The sequence below is a fragment of the Rutidosis leptorrhynchoides genome, chromosome 3, assembly GCF_046630445.1.
Source record: "Rutidosis leptorrhynchoides isolate AG116_Rl617_1_P2 chromosome 3, CSIRO_AGI_Rlap_v1, whole genome shotgun sequence".
NCBI lineage: Eukaryota > Viridiplantae > Streptophyta > Magnoliopsida > Asterales > Asteraceae > Rutidosis > Rutidosis leptorrhynchoides.
The window spans coordinates 496,529,034-496,548,123 of NC_092335.1; positions in this window are offsets into that span (position 1 = coordinate 496,529,034).

Consider the following 19,090-nt stretch of genomic DNA (forward strand, 5'->3'; position numbering starts at 1 on the left):
TGTTTTATTTATCAATTGATATTGATATTGTACAACTATTTAAATTTAATTTCAAATTCAAATTTTAAATTTAAATTTAATTTAAATTTTTTACCCTTTACAAACAATGAAATTGGTTACACGACTGTGGTTTTTTATTTGTAGAGTTTTGTTTGGATTTGGGTCCAATCTATAATTTATCCTTACTTTTAGTTGGCTTATTTAAATATAATACTTTTTTTTAAACGACAAATATAATATAAATAGGCTAGCAAGAAGATAGGAAGGGTTGTACATCACGGACAATGTAATCTAACAAAGGTTGAATTTGTATACTCTATATACTTAAAAATTGTAAGTCAGAATAGGGCAGTAAAATCAGATGTGTTTGAGTTGGTTTTATTTCAATTATTTCATTTGTTTAATAGCGGTTAGTATTAGTATTATACTTAAAACATGTTTAGTAACATTTTATTAGTATTATACTTAAAACATGTTTAGTAACATTTCAATTATTTCATTTGTTTAATAGTTGTTAGTATTAGTATTACCGTCGCCTTTCACCTCCTTAGAAACCCTAACAACCGTGCTCTTATGCAGTCGCCATCACCAACAGATCTATCGAAATATATGAATCCACAACCTCTTTCGTTTAATTACCTGCTAAATGTGTAATTCGTGTAGGTCGTTGTTTTCTTCCTTGTTTGGGTATGGGTATTTTTGGAGTTCTTTCCTGTATTAGCCTCATGCTCGCTATATTTTGGAGTTTTTAGTTCTTTCGTGTATTAGCATCTTGCTATATTATATTATTTTAGTTTAGTAGTTTTATGAGTTCCGTGCATTGCTATATTATTTTAGTAGTTTTATGACCCGGTATGTGTAGAGTTGTATAAATTAAGTTTCGATAACATTAGTATTAATATTTTCTCAAATGTATATTACAATTACAATAAAAAAATTATTTATTACTAATAACATTTGTATCAAAATCATTAATATCGAATACTAAAGTGAATCCGTGCGTTGCACGACCGTTGTATAAATTAGTACTCGATAATGTTAGTATTAATATTTATCAAATATATAATACAATTACGATGAAAAATTCATTTACTACTAATAACATTTGTATTGAAACCATTAATATTGAATAATAACGTGCTCGTACGTTCCATGACAGTTGTATAAATTAGTATTCGATAACGTGAATATCGATATTTATCAGATGTATAATATAAGTTATAACCACCAATCTTCAATAATGTTATTAAATTGTCTACTAAAATAAATAATTATTATTAGCATATTTATACACAGATATTAAGATATTAGATACATATAGATTTTAGTAATTTAAGATATTATAGTCGTTAATATAATACCTTAAATTAGTTACTCGGTTTATTTGATGAGTCTGGAAATATAATAGCAAGCATTACAGATATTGGATAACTTTAGTAATTTAAGATATTACTAGTGAAATGACTCGTGGAATCATAGATTCTAATTAAGAAACTTGTCGTTGTTTTTACAAACATATTGATATACTTAACTTGGTCAAAATAAATGAACTACGTTTATTCTCCAACGATCTTCTTCTAATTTTCATCACAATTACCATTTTCCTTGTTATAAAAGCCTACATTACAACATTTTATGAAAACATGTATTTCGTATACATATGTAACGTAATTAATTAATCCGTAGAGAGAACTTATATTTGAATTTGAATAATAATAATATTATAATAATAAAGTTTTCTTTAAAATTGAGTATTATATTTTTAATAATAATTATTAGTAATAAAAATGTCTTTAATTTTTGAAAATAATATGACTTAGAAAGATGTACTTGTTGTGCCATCTTTCAAGTATAGTCTATTATCTGTACCTAAACTTACTAAGGATCAGTCTTGCATTGTTGTGTTCTATTCACAATTAAGGATCAGTCTTGCATTGTTGTGTTCTATTCACAATTTTGTGTTATTCAGGACTTAATCACAAGGAAGGTGATAGGCCTGGTTAAAAGGAAAGCTAATCTTTACTACTTGATCAATATGCCTCTGCATCAGATTGATCAAAGATTAGCAAAAATGATTGTTTCTGCTGTTAATGATTGTAGTATGTTTACTATGAGTAAAGGTGTGTGTGCAAGTACAAGCAAAGATGTTAATTCATATAGCTTGTGGCATCATAGGCTTGGTCATGTGTCAAATGCAAAGCTAAAGTGTATTCCTTCTATATCTGTATTGGTGAATCAAAGGAATAAAGATAATGTTTGTGTAACTTGTCCTATGGCAAAGATGACTAAATCACCTTTCTCTGTTAGTAGTTCACATTGTGATACCATATTTCACATGATACACATTGATATATGGGGTCCATATAAAGTTGCTTATGAAGGAAAATACAGGTTTTTTCTGGACTATTGTTGATGATTGTAGTAGGGCTACATGGGTGTATCTTCTTGTCAATAAAAGTGATTGTTTCAATGTGATGAAGTCATTTATGAAATTTGTTAGAAACCAATTTGATAAGAAGGTAAAAGTTGTAAGATCAGATAATGCCTTAGGATTTATCAAAGGTGATCTGGGAAGATACTTAGCTGAACAAGGTATTGAGCATCAAACTTCATGTTCTGATAGGCCACAGCAAAATGGCAGAGTTGAAAGGAAACATAGGCATATACTTGAAGTAGCTACAGCTTTGAGATTTCAAGCTAATTTGCCTCTAAAGTTCTGGGGTGATTGTGTTACTACTGCTACTTACCTGAACAATAGATATCCTTCTTTAGTCTTGAAAAACAAAACATCTTATGAGATTCTACTTAATAAACCACCTACTTATGATCATCTTAGGATCTTTGGTAGTTTTGCCATGGCCATTAATCCCTCTAGGGTTGTAGACAAGTTTCAAGAAAGAGGAATTCCATGTGTGTTTATTGGATATCCTCCTCATCAAAAGGGCTACAAGTTATATAACTTGTTAACTCATATTGTGTTTGTTTCAAGGAATGTACAGTTCTATGAACACATTTTTCCCTACTCTGCAGAAAATGTTAATAAATTCTTACATCCTGTTCCACCTGTTATACCTACATCATCCTAAGTCAATCCTTCAATATATGATGACCCTTCCATCATTTTTGCTTCTGAAACACAAGATAATCAAGTTGAACATCATGTTCAAGATACTACTACCACTGTGGTAGAATTAAGAAGGTCTACTAGGGTTTCCAACCCACCTATTTGGCATACTGATTATGTCATTCCAGGTACCTCAGGTGGCTTATCTCATACACTTATTGCGAATCAAGTGTCAATTCCTATTTTACAAGATGAGTTTCAACAATATGTTACTGCATTGGTTGCACAAGTTGATCCAACAAGCTTTAAGGAAGTTGTTGTTGACTCAGGATGGTGTGAAGCAATGGATAGTGAGTTATCTGCTTTAGAAGCAAATAATACTTGGGAAATTGTTGAATTACCACCTGGTAAGAAAGCAATAAGTTGTCATTGGATATACAAAACCAAGTTAAAAGCTGATGGTACAATTGATAGAAAAAAGGCTAGATTGGTAGTAGATGGCAACAGGCAAAGAAAGGGTGTTGATTATGCTGAAACATTTGCCCCTGTTGCAAAGATGGTTACTGTAACGTCTCTTTTAGCTGTTGCTGCTATGTATGATTGGGAGTTGTAACGACCCAACCCAATATCCTACCGGATACGCGAAATAATTTTTTTTTACAGCTGAGTGCGCGGCGCGCAGCACCCTAGGGTGCGCGACGCGCAGGTGGTCTGGCAGCTTCTGTCCGAATTTACAATTTTTCAATTAAAGATCTCCCACTTCCCAACATATTTAGACGAAACGCTTTTCACAACATGTTATATTAGTTAAAACTGACACGATTCAATAATAACATAAGTTTTACGAAACCGGGCCCACATATGCCGTAATACAAGTTTCGTACAAAAATATGAGTTTCGACCACACTAGTTTAAATTCCAAACGACACTAGAGCATGATGTTTGGGGGTTAAACTACCAAAATCTCGGTCAAACTTCAAAAGCTAACACATCCAAAAAGCGTCCCCTATCAAAGCAAAGCGGGATCACTAATCCAAACGAACGCCCTTACCCTTATCCACGTCGGAGCCTATAAAAAGGTAAACAACTAGAGGGTAAGCAAAGCTTAGTGAGTGCAACAATTATACATACACATATATAACCCATATATTTGCAATCGCACCCACCATATACCTCATACGAAAATATAACTCGAATAGCATGCCGTCATACTCAAAATGCTAATAACTCGTACACTAACACAACACCACATTAGCATATACTCAACACAATATATATATATATATATATATATATATATATATATATATATATATATATATATATATATATATATATATATATATATATATATATATATATATATATATATATATATATATATATATATATATATATATATAGCATGCCAAACAATATCCCACAACATAATATGGTTAACCATAAACGCTATGGTGCTACCGGCTCGTAGTTCACACCATACGTAATGCTAGGACGCTACCGGCTCGTGGTTCACGCCACTATGCATTTGAGTCTCACTCTTTTATAGTGCTACCGGCTCGTGGTTCATACTTTGTTTTATAGTGCTACCGGCTAGTGGTTCACACTTTGTTTTATAGTGCTACCGGCTCGTGGTTCACACTTGATGCGACCGGCTCGTGGTTCACATCATGACACTCGTCACATACATGCTATGGTACTATCGGCTCGTGGTTCATACCATAACATTCACAATTAAATACGCCATATACACATACGTATAATCATTCCACTCACCTTAACGATTCGGTGACGGTTTTATACTTCCGCGAGCTTCAAAGCAAAGTACCTAATACAATAAGTACTCGATCAACACACAAACTAGTTGGACTAAACGCCAACAACTTACCCATGTGCATTTAATGACTTAATGCATTAAATACCCCATTTACACTAAAACCGTCCATTTAAGGTCAAGACCATCATAAATCACCAAAAGCTAGTAATTACTGTCCAACAACACTAACTAATACACAATTAGGGTATTTCATACCCATCTTTCCCAACTAGGCCAATCATTACCCATTCGACCATTTTAAAGTCAACACACCTATTTCGGGTCATCCACTAACCCCATTAACACCCATTTGCTTAATAACTAGGTGTTCTAGTAATTTACTAACCAATCAAGGTTCATAAACACCAATTAACACTTTAAAACCCTAGGTTAGTTACTATTGAATCTTCATGACTCAATCTTACCCAAGAACACCCAAAATCACCAAATATGGGTTTTATGTTCATCACTAACCCAAACCCTAACCTTTAAACCAATTAAAATAAGGAAATCAAAGTTAGAGCTTACCACCACAATCACAACGTAGCTAGTGATTAGATGAACAACTTTAACACACGCGCTTTGGCCCGAAATCAACTTCTTCCTCTTTGATTTGAGCTTTCTCACTCAAGAACTCTCCTCTCTCTCTAGAATTCAAGTGGAATGGATAAAGGTAGGTGATAGTGGAGTTATGACACTCCACTAACTGATCTTGTGGCCTTTAACCCGTCCCCAAGTGAATTTATCAAAAAGCCCTTCTATAATATCTATTAAAAGAGACAGAATCCGGCTACAGTAGCAGTGCGCAACGCGCACCCTTAAGTGTGTGCTGAGCGCACCCTGGTCTGGACAGACTCTGACCTCTGTTTAACTGCACAATAATTCCCACACTTCAAGTACCCTATTTACACTCTATACAATAATTATTCGTATCTTACAACTCTCCCTCACTTGAATCGGAGCGCGTCCTCGCGATCCAAGCCGCATGACAAGTAGGAAGATAAACGAACACAAACTCTTCGGGCTCCCAAGTAAACTCGGAACCTTTACTATGACGCCATTGAACTTTAAAAGTTCTCACCTCTTTATTTCTCAACCTTTTGACCTTCTCATCGAGTATAGCAATCGGCTCCTCAATATACTCTAACTTATTGTTTAGCTCAATCTCGTCTAAAGGCACCCATGAAGAATCATCCGCAAGATACTTACGGAGATAGGAAACATGAAATGTATTATGGATCCCCGCAAGCTCTTTGGGTAATTCCAAACGATACGCAACTTCGCCAACACGAGCTAAAATTTTAAATGGCCCAATAAACCGAGGAGCTAACTTTCCCCGTTTTTGAAACCGAATAACACCTTTCCATGGTGAAACTTTAAGCATCACCATGTCACCTTCTTAGAACTCAATTTGTCATCTACGCTTATCGGCGTAAGATTTTTGTCTATCTTGAGCCTTTTTCAAATGAGTCCGAATCATATCAATCTTGTTATTCATCTCTAAAACCAAATCGGTGATCCCGATTTCTCTTTATCCCACTTCACCCCAACAAAATCGGAGTTCGACACCTACGCCCATAAAACATCTCGTAAGGTGGTATCCCGATACTAGTATGATAACTATTATTGTACGAGAATTCCACCAAAGGCAAGTGCTCGTCCCAACTACCCCCGAAATGAATAATGCACGCCCGTAACATATCCTCCAATGTTTGATTCGTAAGTTCAGTTTGACCGTCCGTTTGAGGATGGTACGCCGTGCTCAATTTCAATTGTGTACCCATATCTTCATGAAACTTTTCCCAAAACCGAGATGTGAAACGAGTATCTCGATCCGAAATAATAGATATAGGAACCCCGTGTCTCGATATCACCTCCTTGATAAATAATTTAGCCAAAGTCTCCGACGATACCGTTTTCCGAATGGGAAGAAACAAGGCACTTTTTGTCAACCGATCAACTATCACCCAAATCGAATCAAATTGGGTTCTCGCCGTCTTTGGTAACTTTGTAATGAAATCCATGGTAATGTGCTCCCATTTCCATTTCGGAATTTCAAACGGTTGTAACATACCATACGACTTTTGGTGTTCGGCTTTAACTTGTAAACACGTGACACATTGTTCAACATACTTTACAACATCACGTTTCATGCCCAGCCACCAATACTCTTTCTTCAAATCAAGATACATTTTCGTCGCGCCCGGATGAATGGAATACTTTGACTTATGTGCTCCCTCAAGTAGCACTCGTCGGAAATCTCCCTTTCTAGGCACCCACACTCGTCCTTGAATGGACAACAAACCATGCGGACCTAAGGTAATAAACTCCGTTTGCCCCACGATTCGTTCCTCATGTTTATTGTTAACAAAAGCCTCAATTTGAACCTCACCGAGCTTTACAAGAAAATCGTTAGTAATAATCATGCGTAACGACCCTACTCGTATTGCCGGATGTTGACTCTTCCGACGATAATTCAAATCTCGTTGATCAAAAAGATGTTTTAAGCTCTTGTGATCCGAATGAATCGTACACTTGACACCATACAAGTAATGACGCCAAATTTTCAACGCATGAACAACCGCCACCAACTCAAGATCAGGAGTCGGATATCTCATTTCGTGTTCCTTTAATTGTCAGAGGCATACACGATGACTTTACCTCGTTGCATTAGAACACAACCGAGCCCATTTAAAGACGCATCACAATAAACCTTCATGTATTCTACCCCTTCTGGAAACACTAGCACCGGAGTTTGACATAACTTCTCTTTTAACAATTGAAAAACAATTTCTTGCTCATTCTCCCAATTAAATCTCGCGTTCTTTCTCGTCAATTTCGTCAATGGAGAAGCGATCTTAGAAAAGTCTTGGATAAACCGACGATAATAACTGGCCAATCCGAGAAAACTTCGGATTTCTGTAGGCGTAGTCGGTCGTCCCCAACTCTTCACTGTCTCAATCTTCCCCGGATCTACTTGAATACCATCCTTGTTCACAATATGGCCAAGGAATTGAACTTCCCTTAGCCAAAATTCACATTTGGAGAATTTTGCATATAATTTCTCCTTCCGCAACGTCTTCAACACACCACGCGAATGATGTTCATGTTCCTTCATACTCTTCGAATAGACAAATATGTCGTCAATGAACACAATAACCGACTTGTCCAACATAGGTTGGCACACTCTGTTCATAAGGTCCATGAATGCCTCCGGTGCATTCGTAAGACCGAAAGGCATAACTACAAACTCATAATGCCCGTAACGCGTTTGAAAAGCCGTTTTCTGAATATCTTCCTCACAGACCCGCATTTGGTGATAGCCGGACCGTAAGTCAATTTTTGAGAAATACGTCGCACCTTGGAGTTGGTCAAACAAATCGTCAATCTGAGGCAATGGATAACGATTCTTGATCGTCACTTTGTTCAACTCCCGATAATCGATGCACATCCGCATACTACCATCCTTCTTCTTCACAAATAAAACCGGAGCGCCCCACGGTGAAGCACTCGGTCGAATAAAACCCTTCTCAAGCAACTCTTGGGTTTGATTTAACAACTCTTGCATTACCGTTGGTGCTAAACGATAAGGAGTTTTAGCAATGGGAGTAGCATCCGGAACCAACTCAATGCGAAATTCAACTTGTCTTTCCGCCGGAACACCCGGTAATTCATCCAGAAAAATGTCTTCGAATTCATTAACCACCGGAATTTCATGAATGGGTGGTGGCTCTTCACGAGTATCAACTACATGAGCAAGAAAAGTCATGCCACCACTAACAAAAAAACGACGTGCCCATGCATAAGTGCATAATGGCACAAGTCTTCTCCGTCTCTCGCCATGAATAATTAACTCTCCCCCACTTGGGGTCTTCACACGAATAGATTTTTCATGGCATGCAATATCGGCTCTATGACTATCGAGCCAATCCATACCAACGACAATATCGAATTCACCCAAGGTCATCGGGATAAGATCAATTTTAAACATTTCGGAACCAAACACAATATCACAATAGTTACAAACATCAACCCTAGCACCATCTTACCATCCGCTATTTTAACTTCTACCGGATGACTTAGCTAGTGGTTTATCAAGCTTAGACACAAATCTTGGAGAAACAAACGATAAATTAGCACCACTATCAAATAGGATCCTTGCCGGATTAGAGTTAACCATGAAAGTACCTGAGACAACTTCGTTTGATTGCTTGGCCTCATCATTAGTCATCAAATAATTGCGTCCCCTAGCCGTACCCGCCGCCTTCTCCAACTTCTTAACATGATCGGTGTTCAAATCGGGACACTCCGGCCTTCGATGCCCTTCTTTACCACAATTGTAACAAGTAAGCTTGTTCGACTCCTTGGTACAATCACGGGCCATGTGCCCCTTTTGATTACAATTAAAACACGTGGGTCCATAACTCAAAGAACCACCTTTCTTCACGCTATTAGCACTTTCGGAACCCTTCTTTCTTGCTCTTCTTGTTTGAAAAGTTCGAATGACTAGAACCTTCAAATTTTCTCTTAGAGAAAGAGAAATCGCTTTGCTTTGGAACTTCTGGTTTGAAGCCCCGGGCTAACTCAAACAATTCATCAAAAGACTTAGCCATTACCCGACTAATCTTACGCTTTAACTCATCGCTTAGGGTACGGTAAAAATCTAGCATCAACTTGTGATCATCACCAACATACTCCGGACAAAAACGAGTCTTTGCCAAGAAGGTAGACTTGAGAGTAACCAAGTCCATTGAACCTTGTCGCAAATTGTGCAACTCGTCCCGGATTCTATCAAGGTCGGAAGGAGTTCGGTATTCTTTGAAAAATTCCTTTTTAAACTCTTCCCACGTCAAGCTCATGCATTTCACTTCCCCATATAATCGGATTTTATCGTCTCACCACAACTTGGCCTCTTCACGCAACATACTAGAACTGTACCTCGTCTTCTTCTCGAGAGGACACTCTGCGGTACGGAAGGCCCCCTCGATGTCGGAGATCCAACATGTACTTTTCAATGGATCCCTTACCCCATTAAACATAGGAGGTTGGGCATCCTTAAAATTTGTAATGGAAGTCTCGCCTTCCATGCCCACCACTACCATCACCCCCTTCGCCCCGAGGATGAATGTTTCTAGCTTCTAATGCCTCTTCAATTGCGGCATTCATTCTCTCATTTATTAACTCGGTTACTTGCCCATCAACCGATTCTTGGAAAACCTTTCGAACATCCTCAAGAAATTCCGCTCTTTTCTTTTTAATGATGGCCTCAACCTTGGCCGTAAACTCGAGGTCCTCGCTCGTACCTCCTTCATGGTTCTCGGGCCCGTTTCTCGTCTTCATACTATAAAACGGAAATAGATTAAATAATGAAACGAAAGGATACAACATAAAAGCATATAAGTACATCTCACACCACCCCATCTTGCTCAACAATCGTCGTACATTGCTTGTTTGACACGATTTGAACCCGTAACAATGGTAGCTAATCATTGTTACGCGAGCACGTCGTGTTAACTCGCTAGTACAACGTCCATCTCGCTTGATGATTGCAAAACACAACACAAACAATTAGCGCATAGTTAGTTCTCCTAAACCTAGGCACTAACCAAATCCCCGGTCCGACCCGTCTCCTACAAGTCCCGCATAAAGCGCATACACAATAAAGTCTAAGTTTAGGCACCTATCTCAAGTCGCCTAAATCCCTTAGACCATGCTCTGATACCACTTGTAACGACCCAACCCAATATCCTACCGAATACGTGAAATATTATTATTATTATTTTTTTACAGCTGAGTGAGCGGCGCGCAGGTGGTCTGGCAACTTCTGTTCGAATTTACAATTTTTCAATTAAAGATCTCCCACTTCCCGACATATTTAGACGAAACGCTTTTCACAACATGTTATATTAGTTAAAACTCACACGATTCAATAATAAAATAAGTTTTACGAAACCGGGCCCACATATGCCGTAATACGAGTTTCGTACAAAAATATGAGTTTCGACCACACTAGTTTAAATTCCAAACGACACTAGAGCATGATGTTTGGGGGTTAAACTACCCAAATCTCGGTCAAACTTCAAAAGCTAACACATCCAAAAAGCGTCCCATATCAAAGCAAAGCGGGATCACTAATCCAAATGAACGCCCTTACCCTTATCCACGTCGGAGCCTATAAAAAGGTAAACAACGAGAGGGTAAGCAAAGCTTAGTAAGTGCAACAATTATACATACACATATATAACCCATCTATTTGCAATCGCACCCACCATATACCTCATACGAAAATAAAACTCGAATAGCATGCCGTCATACTCAAAATGCTAATAACTCGTACACTAACACAACACCACATTAGCATATACTCAACACAATATATATATATATATATATATATATATATATATATATATATATATATATATATATATATATATATATATATATATATATAGCATGCTAAACAATATCCCACTACATAATATGTTTAACCATAAACGCTATCGTGCTACGGCTTGTGATTCACACCATACGTAATGCTAGGACGCTACTGTGACGACCCGGCAATTTCCGACCAAATTTAAACTTAATCTTTATATGATTTCGACACGATAAGCAAAGTCTGTTAGGTTGAGTCTCAAAAAAAAATTTTGAACTATTTCATATAATCAATTGACCTTCGACCATTCCCGACGATTCACGAACAACTATTGTAAATAGATATGTGTGTGTATATATATATATATATATATATATATATATATATATATATAAAAGTAATAACTGGAAATGTAATTTAAAATATTCTATGAGTTAATTAATTATGTAAAATAAAGTAATATATAAAAATTATATATCTATATATGTGAATGAAATATATTGAATATATATATAGGATTTTAAATATAACAATTAAATGATCGTAATACTTGTTTGTCATCTCGTTTGTTATTAAACAAGTTTAATATGAACCTAAATGAACTTATGTGATTTTAAAATAAACGGTGATCCAAAAATGAGTTATATGAATCATAGGCCTATTAAAAGTATATTTAGAAGCTAAATAATAAATCTTAACACTTTTTATATTATATCCAGGACCAAGTGCGGATAGTTGATTTAATTTTTATTTAATAATTAATAACCAAATTTTAAACCATAATGACTAAAATAAATAAATATATTTAAATTTAAAAATTTGGAATTTTATGAAGACTTTTTGATCCACCACTGATTATCAACGGAGTATGAAATAATACCCAAAATAAATTATGTCGATCAAATAGTAAATGATGGCTTTCCTGTTAAGTAAATATCTAATAGATGAATTATTGTATGAAGCACGTTCTTTTCATTTCACCATCTATCAAACTAACCTACATATAATATATATATTTCTATTTTCAACTAGTACTAGTGAATTGGATCAAGACAAAGTCTTTTACTATGTGTGAATGTGATGTGTATATTACATTTAACAACCAAATTCATCCATCTGACTTATGTTCATTCCTCAACCTTCATATATGTACATAAATATAACATATAGATATAGAGGAACCAAATCATCCACTTTTCCTTCTTAAATTTTCTGTTTATTTTTCTTTGCAAGACATCAAGCCACCACCGGCTACACTTGAACTTTCAATCACCATCGAACCTCTTCAACCATCAAAGACACCGTCGACATACAAGGCCACCAACAATCTTCATCACCACACATACATTTTTCTTTTAACATTTAAAGAACCACTACTACTTCTTTTACTACCTAAAAACATACACATATACATGATCATATAACCCAACAAATACAGTCTCGGTTGTAAATTCAACCCCCAATTTTTTTGTTCGAACAAAATCACCACATGTATTACTCGAGCTGCAGTCCATTCCTGTTTGCTGTTTGACGCAAGAAACACACCACCCATCACTCAAACATCTCTACAAACATACTATTTATTGTTTGATTTTGACACCAAAACAAAATCATAATATACAACCCCTAATCTGTTTTAGTTCGGTTTGCAACCAATAAATTATCACCATCTTTCTGTTTTGCTGTACAACGAACACACCAAGAACAACCATGATCAACTTCATTATTGAAACCCCCAAACCGCTATCACAATCACCCCATCGTGAACCCACCATCAAAATCCATCGCTAACTCCGATCACCATTCCTACCTCTCACCTCTCTCTCTTGTATTTTTTTTTTCTTTCTTTTCCTATAAATCGTGACTGCACAGTTTTTCTTCTGTTTTCGGTTTAAACAAGCAATCAGGATGTGTGGAAGATGACATGAAGGATGACTGCTACTTGATCAAGGTTGCTACTTTTCGTTTCTGTTTCAATTGTTTTCCTTTTTCTTTCTCCTGCTTCCTTCTTGGTTTATATTCAAACGAACCAAATACCCATCCAAGTAAGGCGACTGCTACAAATAATTTTTGTTTTTCCACTCCTGTCGTAAAGTCGCTGCTTAACTTGACTGATTAAGTTCGAGATACTTAACAGCTATTTTATTTTTGCTGTATCCAAACTGCACCTCAATATATATATAAAGTATAGGAATCCAACTCTTTGATGTGATAATAAAGTAAGTAATTGATTAAAGAAATGAAAAGGCTATTAGTGACTATTAAAGGGTATCCAAGGAACGCGTATATCCAATTCATCACACATATATATATATATATATATATATATATATATATATATATATATATTTCTTGTTGTTGCCGTTCCATTAAATTCAACATCCACCAGAACCGGACCTTTATAGCTGGGCCATGTACTTGTTTGTAATTGTTGGGCTGAACTTTAATAATCTATTGGGCCAAGAAGTGGATCATGAGGTCGATGGTTGTGCTAGGTTTGTATACCTGATAAACAACGGGTATGATGATAATAAAATGATGAATCTGCAAGACTAACGAAAATGAAGAATGATGATGGTGACAAAGAGATGATGGTCATGAATATAGGAGACGATAACAATAATTAAGATCGAAAAAGAAGAAGAATAAATGATGATGAAAGAAGATAATGATCCTATCATTATTAAATAACGATGATGAACGAAAAGAAGACAATGAATGGTAATGGGTATCGATGATGATAAGATATAACAAAAATGATGTTGTTCGATGATGATAAAAAGGTGATGACGATTGGAGTGATGACACACGAAAATAATGTTAAGTGTTAGGGTTTGATGTTAAAGCTAAGGTATACGAAATAGTATTATTTTTAGTGCGAAAACACTATTAAATACGATACAATTTTACACAAGATATTTATTTATTTATAGAATGGATATACTTAAACCTTGCTACAACACTTATAGGCAGTGTACCTAATCGTACAGTAGTGTAGTTTTTAGTAAGTCCGGTTCGTTCCACAGGGAAATCTTTAAACAAAGCTCAACGCTATATTAGTTTACTTTTATAAAAATACAAACATATATATAAGTAATATTATTATTATAAAGGGGGGTTTTTACCGTTTAATGACCGGTTTGTCGATTTTAAGACTTTAGTCGCAGTTAAAACCTAATGTAAAATATAAAATAAATATAAGACTTAAATTAAAGCGTAAAGTAAATAACGATAATGAAATTGCGAATAATAAAAGTGCGATAAAATAAAATTGCGATAATTAAAAAGTACGATAATTAAAAGTGCGATTAAATAACAATAAATAAAAGTGCGATAATTAGAAGTGCAATTAAATATAAAATAAAGGAAATTAAATATGAAATAAAAGAATTATGCTTATTTAAACTTCCGTAATCATGATGTTTGACGTGTTGATTTTAGTTTTATGCCCATGGGTTAATTGTCATTTGTCCTGGATTATTTAATCTGTCCGTCTGGTTTTTGTCCATAACAGTCCATCAGTCATAAATATAAAGTGCGAGTGTCCTCATCAAATTATTCTTATACCCGAAGTTAAATATTCCAACTAATTGGGGATTCGAATTGTAACAAGGTTTTAATACTTTGTTTAATGAATACACCAGGTTATCGACTGCGTGTAAACCAAGGTTTTACTACTTTGCTAACAATTACACCAATTACCCTTGAATGTAATTTCACCCCTGTTTTAATTATTCTAGTGGCTATTAATCCATTCCCGTGTCCGGTTAAATGAACGATTATTCGTACATATAAATACCCTGCCCATCGTGTCCGATCGAGTGTATATGGTAATTTATAGGGACGCCCAATTGTAAATCTTTATATTAACATTAACAAACTATCATTTAGTTAAACAAATATAAAGCCCATTAATAGCCCATAGTCTAATTTCCACAAGTGTCGTTCTTTTGTCCAAACCCCAATTATGGTACAAAGCCCAATTACCCAATTTTAGTAATTAGCCCAACATCATGATTACTTCGTTTTAAATAAGCATAATAATAACTTAGCTACGAGACATTAATGAAAAAAGGTTGAACATAACTTACAATGATTAAAAATAGCGTAGTGTTACACGGACAGAATTTCGACTTACACTCTTACAACATTCGCTAACATACCCTTATTATTAGAATTATAATTAAAATTAAAATTAAAATATAAATTATATATATATATTTTACGTATATATGAGAGAAGAGAGAAATAGATTATGAAAAATGATCAGAATTTGGTTTGCTTTATAGCCAGAGTCGATTTTTTGGGCTCCGCGACTCGCGGTGAAAACCTCTTCAAACTCCGCGAGTCGCGGAGGTTACTTTTACAGCTCAGAGGAGTTTGGCTCTTTGTTTACCGACGGTTTATAATATATATATAATATATATATAATTAATATAATTAATTATATATTATATTATATTTATAAACATAGTTAACTTGTAATTTTTAGTCCGTTGCGTCGAGCGTTAAGAGTTGACTCTGGTCCCGGTTCCGGATTTTCGAACGTCCTTGCGTACAATTTAATATCTTGTACTTTGCATTTTGAATCTTGTACTCTTGTAATTTCGAGACGTTTCTTATTAATAATTGGAACCTTTTTGATTGTCTTTTGTTCTTTTGAGCTTTTTGGTCGTTTGCGTCTTCAATTCGTCGAATCTGTCTTTTGTCTTCACCTTTTATTATTTAAACGAATATCACTTGTAAATAGAACAATTGCAACTAAAAGCTTGTCTTTCTTGAGGAATAATGCTATGAAATATATGTTCGTTTTTAGCATTATCAAATATTCCCACACTTGAGCGTTGCTTGTCCTCAAGCAATATCGTCTTGAAATACTAGAATCACTTCTTTATTCTTCACACTTTGTACATCAGTGATTTCTATATGGCGGTATAAACAATGGTAGTAACGATATGGTTTACAGTCCCACATGACTATAAAAATTTAGATCCATTAAGGAAATTGGATCTTTATGAAAATATTTGATCTTTTGAAAATTAAATCTAGTTTTTACCCTAGATAAGTTTTCCGGGATAACCCTTTTCCGGTGTTTGCAAAATATTTTTGTGGGTTTGGTGGGTTTCAGATTTGAAAATTTTAGCTCAAAACTTGCGGTTTTGTGTCACCCACTTGCTAACCTTGTATTTGGAAAGCAACACGTCCAGTTTACTTGTCCCGTATATTACCTTTCGGTAAACTACCGTCCGGTTGTAAAGGAAAGCGTTGAACAAGCAACTGTTAAGGCAATGTCCCGTGACATGCTTTTGATTATGGTCTATAACGTGTCGGACACAATTACTATCCTTGGTAGGAGCAATAGTAAAGCTCACCCTTATAATTTTTCGGTATGGCACAAGGTCCTGTCTTTGACCATGCTATGCAACCACCGTTCTTGCGGTTGACACCCGATTTAGTTCAGGTGACCTAATGAATTCCAGGTGAATTCCTAGGATTTTACGTTCAATGGTAATGAACGCATTGAAAATAGGGTTTTCAGAAAACAAATCGGTTTGTAATTTTGATCAAAATATTTTCTCGTTTAAGCTCGAGTTTAGATATCATCGAATTCCATGAGTTTGTAATTCTCAATCTTTAAGGTCAATCTCTAGGATTGAGTAATATCAGTCTTAAAAGCTGATTTTTAATCTTTAAGGAGATTATCCTTTCTGGGGATCTGATTCATTAGTCTTATCCAGCTAATTTGCATGGTGCCCCCCCATTGTACGAGATAAATCCTTCTCATGGTTAGGATAAATCTGACCACTTGGCGACCCTGTTTAATGCTGAGGTCCGTGGATTTCCTGCTGATTTTAGTGATGACTTTTCTAGATTTTTCGTCAACCTACAGCTGGTCTGGACGACAACTTCATGACCTAAATCAAGAAGCGCGTGTCTTTTTCGGAAGACTTTACTTCCTTTTAATGATGGAATTGATTCATCATGTAGATCCATATCTTCTTTTCTTTCATCGGGTAAAAACAGTTTAGTTTAGTCCAAAGCAAAAGTATTTTCAGTTATTTGTTACAGATATATGTGACATATGTTTAAGATAACTTGGTAAATTTTCCCACACTTGGCTTTTATTTTCCTTTTTATCGTCCTCTATTCCATTTTAAATGAATTTTAACATTTTAGTTTGTTTCTCAATTTATGTCCTTTCCGAGGTAACAATAATTTCGGTGTTAAAACCTAGTTTTATCGTTCATAAATATGTATAAACATGATTTTGAGTTCATTTAATTGAATTTTTTTTTTTTTTTTTTAAAAAATTTTACTAGAATTGGGTAGTCAGTATATAAGACTAGGGCTGTTCTTTTTTATCAGAGAGCACTAGATTCTAATACAACTACTGCTTTACTAGTATTTTTAATGGTAACCAAGTGTTTAAGATAAAAATTTTTAAAATCCGAAAGAATTTAACCCCTTCCCACACTTAAGATCTTGCAATGCCCTCATTTGCAAGAAATCAGTAACAATTTAAATTATTGAGGGTGATTAGAGTGAAAATGATTAAATTTTACCAAAGTTTCCAAATATATTGGCGTTTGTTTGCTGAATGATAAATGGTGCACATCATTTGTTCATTCCGTCTTGTTGTTATTTCACATATATTTTGCATCTTGTCGTCAAAATTAGTTGCTTTTGCCGAACTTAATGCCAGTCTTTGAAAATGCGTTGTTTTACCCTGTTGTGTACATAAGATAAACTGCAAACATATATACATATTTTTGAAGTTTGGTATATTACCCCACATTCAAAAATTATTAAAATCTAAGAATAAAAGTTAGACAATTATAAAAATGATTACAATATTAACAAAAGTATTAAACGTATCAATAATTACAAATTACAAAAAAAAAAAAAAAAAATAATAATAAGTAAACTAAGGATGATATTGGTACCAATAGGGGTTCCAGGCATAACCATAGGTGCTATAGAATGCTTCGGCAGGGTCATACGTAAGATATGGTGGCTGCATCTCTATAGACCAAGGAGGGAAGATGGGTTTCGGTGTAGGAATATAGTTTCTACCTATATGTTGGCAATGAGCTATGATTTGGTTCTGATGAACTTGCCAATCTTCAAATGCTCTCTGTCTAGCATTTTCGTATTCCTGAGAAGCTATAAACCTATGCATTTCTTGCATCTCATTCCCCCCTCCTACATTACCTTGCTGCTGGTTTCTCTCCACCTGTGGATGTCTACCATGGTATCGTACTGCGGCGTTATTTCGCCTCTTCAAAACTTTCGCACCATGGTATACATTTAAACCTATAGTATCGCGGGGTTCCGGCTCTTCTAGTAATAATCCCCCCCGACTTATATCCACACCGAGATATTCACCAATCAAAGTAATAAAAATACCACCTCCTATTATGCTATGTGGTCGCATCCCCCGAACCATAGCTGATAAATAATAACCCACACAATATGGTATACTTACAGCGCTTTGTGGGTCTCGAATACACATATGGTAAAACAAATCCTGTTCATTTACTTTTTCTTTGTTCTTACCCCTTTGTGTAATCGAATTAGCTAAAAACCTATGTATCACTCTTAATTCGGCTCTATCTATATCCAAATAAGAGTAATTTCCCCCTTTGAAACGGTGATGGCTTGTCATTTGACTCCACACACCGTGTGTATCAAAATTTTCATCTATCTTTCTACCGTTTAGTATCAATCCTCTACAATCGGCAGACGCTAACTCCTCAGGCGTATATATACGTAAAGCCTGAGCCATGTCCAGTAAAGACATGTGGCGCATCGAACCGCCTAACAAAAATCT